The 6,758-nt window shown below is 38.9% G+C and overlaps 1 non-coding gene across 1 annotated transcript; it reads right to left on the reverse strand.

Annotated features, from left to right (window-relative positions):
- Nucleotides 1–5,541: 5,541 nt before the first annotated feature.
- LOC125089754 (U6 spliceosomal RNA) lies at nucleotides 5,542–5,646 on the reverse strand. The gene has a single exon (XR_007124048.1). It is a non-coding gene; the product is annotated as a U6 spliceosomal RNA (small nuclear RNA).
- Between the last annotated feature and the right edge of the window lie 1,112 nt (nucleotides 5,647–6,758).

Consider the following 6,758-nt stretch of genomic DNA (forward strand, 5'->3'; position numbering starts at 1 on the left):
CATTATGTGAATTGAAATGGGCCACCTTTGGGGTCAACTGGCCCTCTGAGGGGCCCTAAGACCTACCCACCGTCTAGGTCATTTATAAAATTATGTTTGGGACTCCCAGACACCCTGACCAATTCCCATATATTGATTCTTGGCTTCAGGTAGCCCAAACTCTACCCCCATGGGTCCGATTCTGTGTTGATAGGAAGGACCAAAGTAGGACATTTGTAACCCAAGTAAAGAGCCCAAGGTCTGTTAGGAAGCAAAGCCTATTAGGGAGGCCCTGGCCAGGAGGCATCAGGAGTAGCAATGTGAATGAGCTCTGGACAAGGGTGAACCCTTCAGAAAGGGTGTGGACCACAGTCCTTCTCTGACCTAGGACCTAAAGCTGAGCTGCAGGAATACAGTGCTCCTGCTTCTTGTAAGTGGCATGTGTGAGGAGATACCCGATTTAGCAGCTCTGACAGCCCACAGGAAACGTGATCCCAACAAAAAGGATGTAAAATAACAGGAGCTCTCATATTTACCTTTAAGAGAAAGTGGGGGGTGGGGGGGGCGCCCGGCTGGCTCAGTTGGTTAAGTGTCTGCCTTCCTTTCAGGTCACGATCCCAGGTGTCCTTCAGGATGGGGACTTTAAGGAATATTCCCAAGCAGCTGCCAAACCTCCTTTGTTTTAGGAAATTCCCTGTCTTCTCTGGCCCAATATGGATTGCCTATCCCTGCCCTTGTTGGCAGGAAAACATGGCGCCTGCTCCTCTGGAGCTGATGATCTCCTGAACCGGGAACCCTTTCCTTGCCCTTTGGCAGCACTTTGTCTTTTTTGCCTCCCTATCCCCCTTTTTCAAACCGTTTCTGCACTGCCTTCGGTGTGGCCTGCATTACTGGCTTCTAGACCATCCTCAGTACCTCAAGCATCACTGTCAAGGAGCAAGAGAGCACCCACAGGATCTAACACCACCCACTCCGGATTTCCCCACGTGTCTCAGGTGAAAACTGACCATGGGGAAGATCCTGGTGGAACATAGTTCAGCATTTAAACTAAGTTTGTTGGTTTAGTTCAGACAGATGTGTCTCTTAAGTTATCAGTGGCAAACGTGAGACTTTTATTCTATTAAGGTTTACTGAAGGTCAAATAAGCTTGTTATCTCTGTTGAAATTTGTTAGCAAAGTGATGACTAAACTGATGGTTAATTGTCTCAAAGTTTTCATGGGTAATTGTTAAAGTAGCTTTCAAAGTCTTTGGTAAACTGAAACTTTAAAGTTTTGGTTGAATGACAAATGGAATTAAATTTGTTGAACATCTAGGTCTTTCAAATAGGATAAAATGCTAAGTCATTAATTACTGGATGTAGGTTTGTGCTTTTGACTTACTGCAAAGAAACTAAGAATATTTAAGTCTGTTGGTAAACATGTCTTGTGCTTAACTGATTCACAAATTTGCCATCTAAAGAATTTTGTTGTAACAGCTCACAACACACTTAGCCATCGCTGGATATTAAGGTGTTTCTAAGTACAAAATTCTGCTAACTGTAACTATGACTGATGGAAATAAGGGAAAGGACTCTATGTGGAAAAGTAGGAGATATGTAAGAAAGATATAAGGAATGGGAATCCCTTTGGTTGAAGGAAAAGAAGGTAATTTTGTCCTAAATGAGATGATTGTTTGGAAGGAAACGGCTTGGAACAAAACCTAAATGCAAAGGAAAGTTATAGAAGGTTTGTGAAGGGAAATCTTCAGAAAAAGACTTTTAAGTGTGGTCATAACAGAATAAGATTGAAATGAATTTTTAAAAAGACACTGGTATAGAAAGCCACTGGTTTTCTGTCTGTTCAAAAGGACAAAGTTTTCTTAGGTTAACTGATCTGCTGTTAAGAAGAAAATGTGAACAGTTGTTTTCTCTTTGCTGGTCCAGAAAAACCATTTTCCACATTTTCCCCATATCAGGTGTTTAACATCCCTAATTATATTTAGGCATGTGCTTTAAAGCTTTCTAAGATTTTAGCAAATGTTGACAAGATCTAAATTGCAAATGAAATCTCTTTAACTCATTAGGCTTTTCCTTAGTATGCTAAGTTACTCAGGAAGTACTGCTAAACAAATGATAAACCTTGGGTTACATTTGAATAAATGCTATAAGGATTCTAGAGGTTCTATACATTTCCCAAAATTTTAATGTTTTGATAAGGTCATCACTTGATATTTAATTATTGAAGTGTTATGTGTTACAGAAATAACCTGATTTCCTTACCAGCTAAATTGTAAACTCTCATCAGCTCTTTAACCATATCTATTCTGAGTTTTTGTCATTTATAATTGTTTTAATTCTCTTGTAAAATGAGTTTCACCTTAAAGGAGATTCATATAAAGGACTTTCAGGGCAAATACAGGTATTCAATATATTGAAAACCCTAAAACTGAAATGGGAAAGAATTTCCAGAACTAACTAAAGCTGCATTCAGACTAAACCAGGATTAGTAACATGGGACTAAATGAAAGGAAAGATTATAGTGTTATGTCTCTTATTTTAGACGTTGCTCATTCTTTAATGTTTGCTCTTCCAGACTAAGAAAAATTTTACTTAAGTTATCTGTGACTTACAGAAATGTAAAAATATTCACTTGTAAACAAATCAAAGCATTCAACTTTTCTCTCTGTCTGAACCCTCTGCAACTCAAAAGGTCTCAGTAAGTATTCCTTCTTCCATGGCAATTGATAATTTGCATAAGTTCAATAAGAATCTGTTCTCTGTGTAACAGGACACTATTGAAAACATTGGTTATTTTACCAAGGCTTTGACTGGAATGTCATATTTGAGAAAGACATACATAGACTCAGATATGACCAGACAGCTTTAAGGAACTAAGGTTGACTTTATGAAACCTGGAGCCATAAAGCCCCTAGGAACTGTTGGCCTGATACCTTGCTTACAGAGTTCCCAGCAGCCTCACCAGAAGAGTAAAGAATGTCACTTCCTGGCAGGTGCAGGAACTTCAGGATACTTTGGGGACCTCATGAAGAGGAATCTGCCCAAATCTACAGGTATTACAGGCATGTCTGATGGCAAGTACTTGGCTTGGCTTCTGGCCTGGAGAGGCTACTAGAAGTTCAACCTAGGGATTCCTTGCAAAGTTCCAGCAAAGCAGATTCTAAAAGATCTATATGATCACTCACTGTTCTTGCTGAGCTTATGTAAATAATTAGGCCAAATCTGTTTAAACTGGACTTGTTTTTCAAATAAATTTGTCCTAATTTGGCTATCTATGGAAATGAGAGTTATTTTAGAGAAAAAAATATGTTTTAATAATACACTTTTGTGAATGTTAAATTCTAGATTTGATTGTCTTTAAAGGTTTGTTGTTTACCTAACCTAGACAATTTGAGATAAACTTCAAAAAAGTTGCACAATAGCTCGTTTAGATGATCTTCTCGCTTTTTTTCTGTGGGGATAATAGCAAGACCCTATGGCACATGATTAAACAACTGGAAAATGGGATTGATTCCCCAACAATTGTATAACTTAACTATCACCTTGACCAATTCTGTGTGGCTGGGATAATAAAATTGCCTAAAAGCCGGAAGTATACCCTACTCCATAGGATTAACTATGGACTTGTGGATATAATAGATGACCCCACTTTCTTTGTGATTGGATTGGATGATGCATGTGGGACTCCCCTTAACTCTTGACAAGTTTTCTCCCACTTGATCCCACTTGTTAATAATTAGGATATTGTCAAGGCTGGACCACTCAAAAAGGACTTTTTAATGGTTTCATCCCTTAGTCATATTTATCCTAGAAGCCACCTCTATTGAGATACAATTACAAACAAAGGCTTTAGCTTAGCATAGAACAGCCCTTCTTGTAAAAGGAGCCTCAAAGTTCATCATGGGACAGTCCCTGACTATAATGACTTCGCCACAGGTCCAGAATTGTCTTAGAAACCAAAGGCTGCCAATGGATGATGTAGGCCAACTTATTAAATACCAGGCTACTGAGAGAGATGCCTGAAGTAATACCTAAAACCTGTCTGACTTTAAAATCCAGCTATCCTTATGCCTGGACCTGAATGTCATACTTCTGTAGAGCATAACTATTGGAGGTCATTGATATTGTTTATTCTAGTCAATGGGATTTAAAAGATTACTGCAGCTATAGTTCACCTCAAAAGCTCTATGGCGGGCCACCCCCCATAGTAAGCAAGCTTAGAGGAGACCTCGAACAGATTGGAAACTTAGAGGTGTCCTAACACCTCCAAGCCCTGGGAAAAACTCGAAGGCACATCTCCTGAGAAGCTTTAGAAAGGACCCCCTCAAACCATGGTGGACAGGACCCCACACTGTTGTTCTAACCATCCCTACTGCCCTCAGGGTCTTAGGTGTCACCGAATGGGTCCACTGCTCTAGAGTAAAGAAGACTCTCACCAGTTGGATGAAGCACACCAGTGGAAAGCCCAACCAGATCCTACAGACCTGTTCTGGCTCCACCTTCAATGAGACCCCCACCAACTGATGGACATCTGTGCACCATGGTCCCTGGCTATTGTCAGCACGACACTGACACCCTCACCTCAGGAGCTGGACTTTACATTGCTGCCCCTTCTGACTGGACTTTCTCCCAGAAACTTGTTATTGTTATTGCTTATTGGGCCGCCTTAAAACCTTAAGATGGATTGCTAAGTTCATAGAAAACACTGTTACCAGGCGAGCCACTGTCCAAATACTGGCCTTGAAGGACCATGGTAATAGATGATAATGATGCCCTCTAAACTAGGTATTTAAAGGGACATCGAAGGGGGGAATGATTGGGAAAAACTGTACTCTATGATGGCTGACCAAAACAGTAAAGGAATTCCAGTCCCTGTCTCAAAGCCCTTCCGGGTTCTTCTTTCCTACCCCATTTCCTATGTGTGCCTAAAGTACCAAGTATGTGGAAGTAGAAGGGTATAAATCCCCCTCCCTGCTTGTGCTTGGGGCTCAGACCTTTGGAGAACAATCTCGTCTGAGCCCACTGGTGTTAAATAAACTCCGATCCTCCAAAGTCTCTGAGTGCTGCTTGGTTCTTCTGCCAGAATCCAGTCCAGGTCCTGCAACAGTGCCAACCAAAAATCCCAAAATACAGGCTATAAAAAGATAGACCTATGTCTCTTTGTCGTATTCCCAACCAGATATAAGCAGTCACAGCTGATTGCCTAATTTTGCTCATTTTGATGTGTTACTTCCATCTCTGTTCTAGTACTCATTGATTTGTGGGCAGCTGCAAAGGGGAAGGAGCCAAAATAGCAACATGTCTTCACTCTTAGAACGTAAAGTTGGGACCTATATCTTTTGCTTGCATCCCACTAGCCAATACTTAGTCACAAGGCCTGCAGGAGTTCTATTATGAGCCAGGGGGAAGATGGACATTGGAGAACCATTAGCAGTTTCTGTCAGTTTGGACAATTTAACTGAAGACAGATTATTTTAGCAAAATTCTCTCTATCCTTGGAATGCATTTAATTTTAAAATGTGGTTTATTTCAGCTTTATTATCATTTGTATTATTTTTATTATTTTTTAACTATGGAACACTTCACGAATTCGCATGTCATCGTTACCCTGGGGCCAAGCTAATCTTCTCTTATTGTTCCAATTTTAGTATATGTGCTCTGAAGCGAGCACTATTTCAGCTTTATTATTGGTCAGTTGGTAACAAAATTTTTTTTTAAAGTTGGAGTTCAACCATGAGCCTTTTAGTGTACTACCAAATGAACATTTTTATAGGAAACAGAAGATGATTAAAATGTGTTCAGACATAGGGTGTGAACATTATGAAAAATGCTTTAATGAAAAAGTCCTTATAATGGTTTTCAAGACTTTACTAGATTGATATCTGGAACCTCTGTATCTCCATCTCTCATTTCTCTCTCTCTAATGACACTCCAGCCATGTTGTCATTCTTGATTTTCCTCCCAAGCACCAACCATTCTCTTACTTCTGAGCCTTTAACCTTAATATTCTTCTTCTAAAATTGTCTTTCCCAAAAAACTTCTGCAAGATTTACCCCATTCTCTCCTTTAGGTATTTCTTTAAATGTCACCTACTCAGTAAGACCTGCTGTAACCTTACTCTTTAAAATTTCAAGTCCATCCCAACATTGTCCATTCCCTTTCCTGCTTTATTTATTCCACTGGAGTTATCTCCATCCAAGATTCTATATATTTGGTTATTTATTTTGTGTATTGACCATCTTCCATAACCAACTAGAATGGATGCTCTCTGAAGGAATTAATTTTTGTTTAGTTTATGCTTGTTTCCCATGGCTGTAATAGCACCCAGAACATAATACGATCATCAATAAATATGCAATCACTAAATGAATGATAAACAAATGAATGAGTGATTGAGTAAATGAATTACAAACCTAAAATGGCATTAACTCCAGTAGTCATTTTGGGAAAATGTGATTCATGCATTGACATTTTTTAATATTCTGTCTTTACTTAGGCAATCACATTATGTTTCACACCTTGAAAAGAACTCAATTTATTTTTTATTAGTTTTATGCACCCAAAATATCTAAAGAAAATAAAGTCTTCTGTAGGAAAGAATATTGCATAAAATTATGAATGCTTATCTTGTGTAGAAGGTGTACCCGGGGTTAAAAATATCTAAGCATTGATCTTAATCATCCTATTTACATTAAAATCTCTTTAAAAGCAATAAAATTATGTTTTTGGAGTATCATTGTAATAGTAAAACTGTTATTTATGGTTTTCTTATATAATGAAGAA

The sequence above is a fragment of the Lutra lutra genome, chromosome 1 (assembly GCF_902655055.1).
Source record: "Lutra lutra chromosome 1, mLutLut1.2, whole genome shotgun sequence".
In the NCBI taxonomy this organism is placed as follows: domain Eukaryota; kingdom Metazoa; phylum Chordata; class Mammalia; order Carnivora; family Mustelidae; genus Lutra; species Lutra lutra.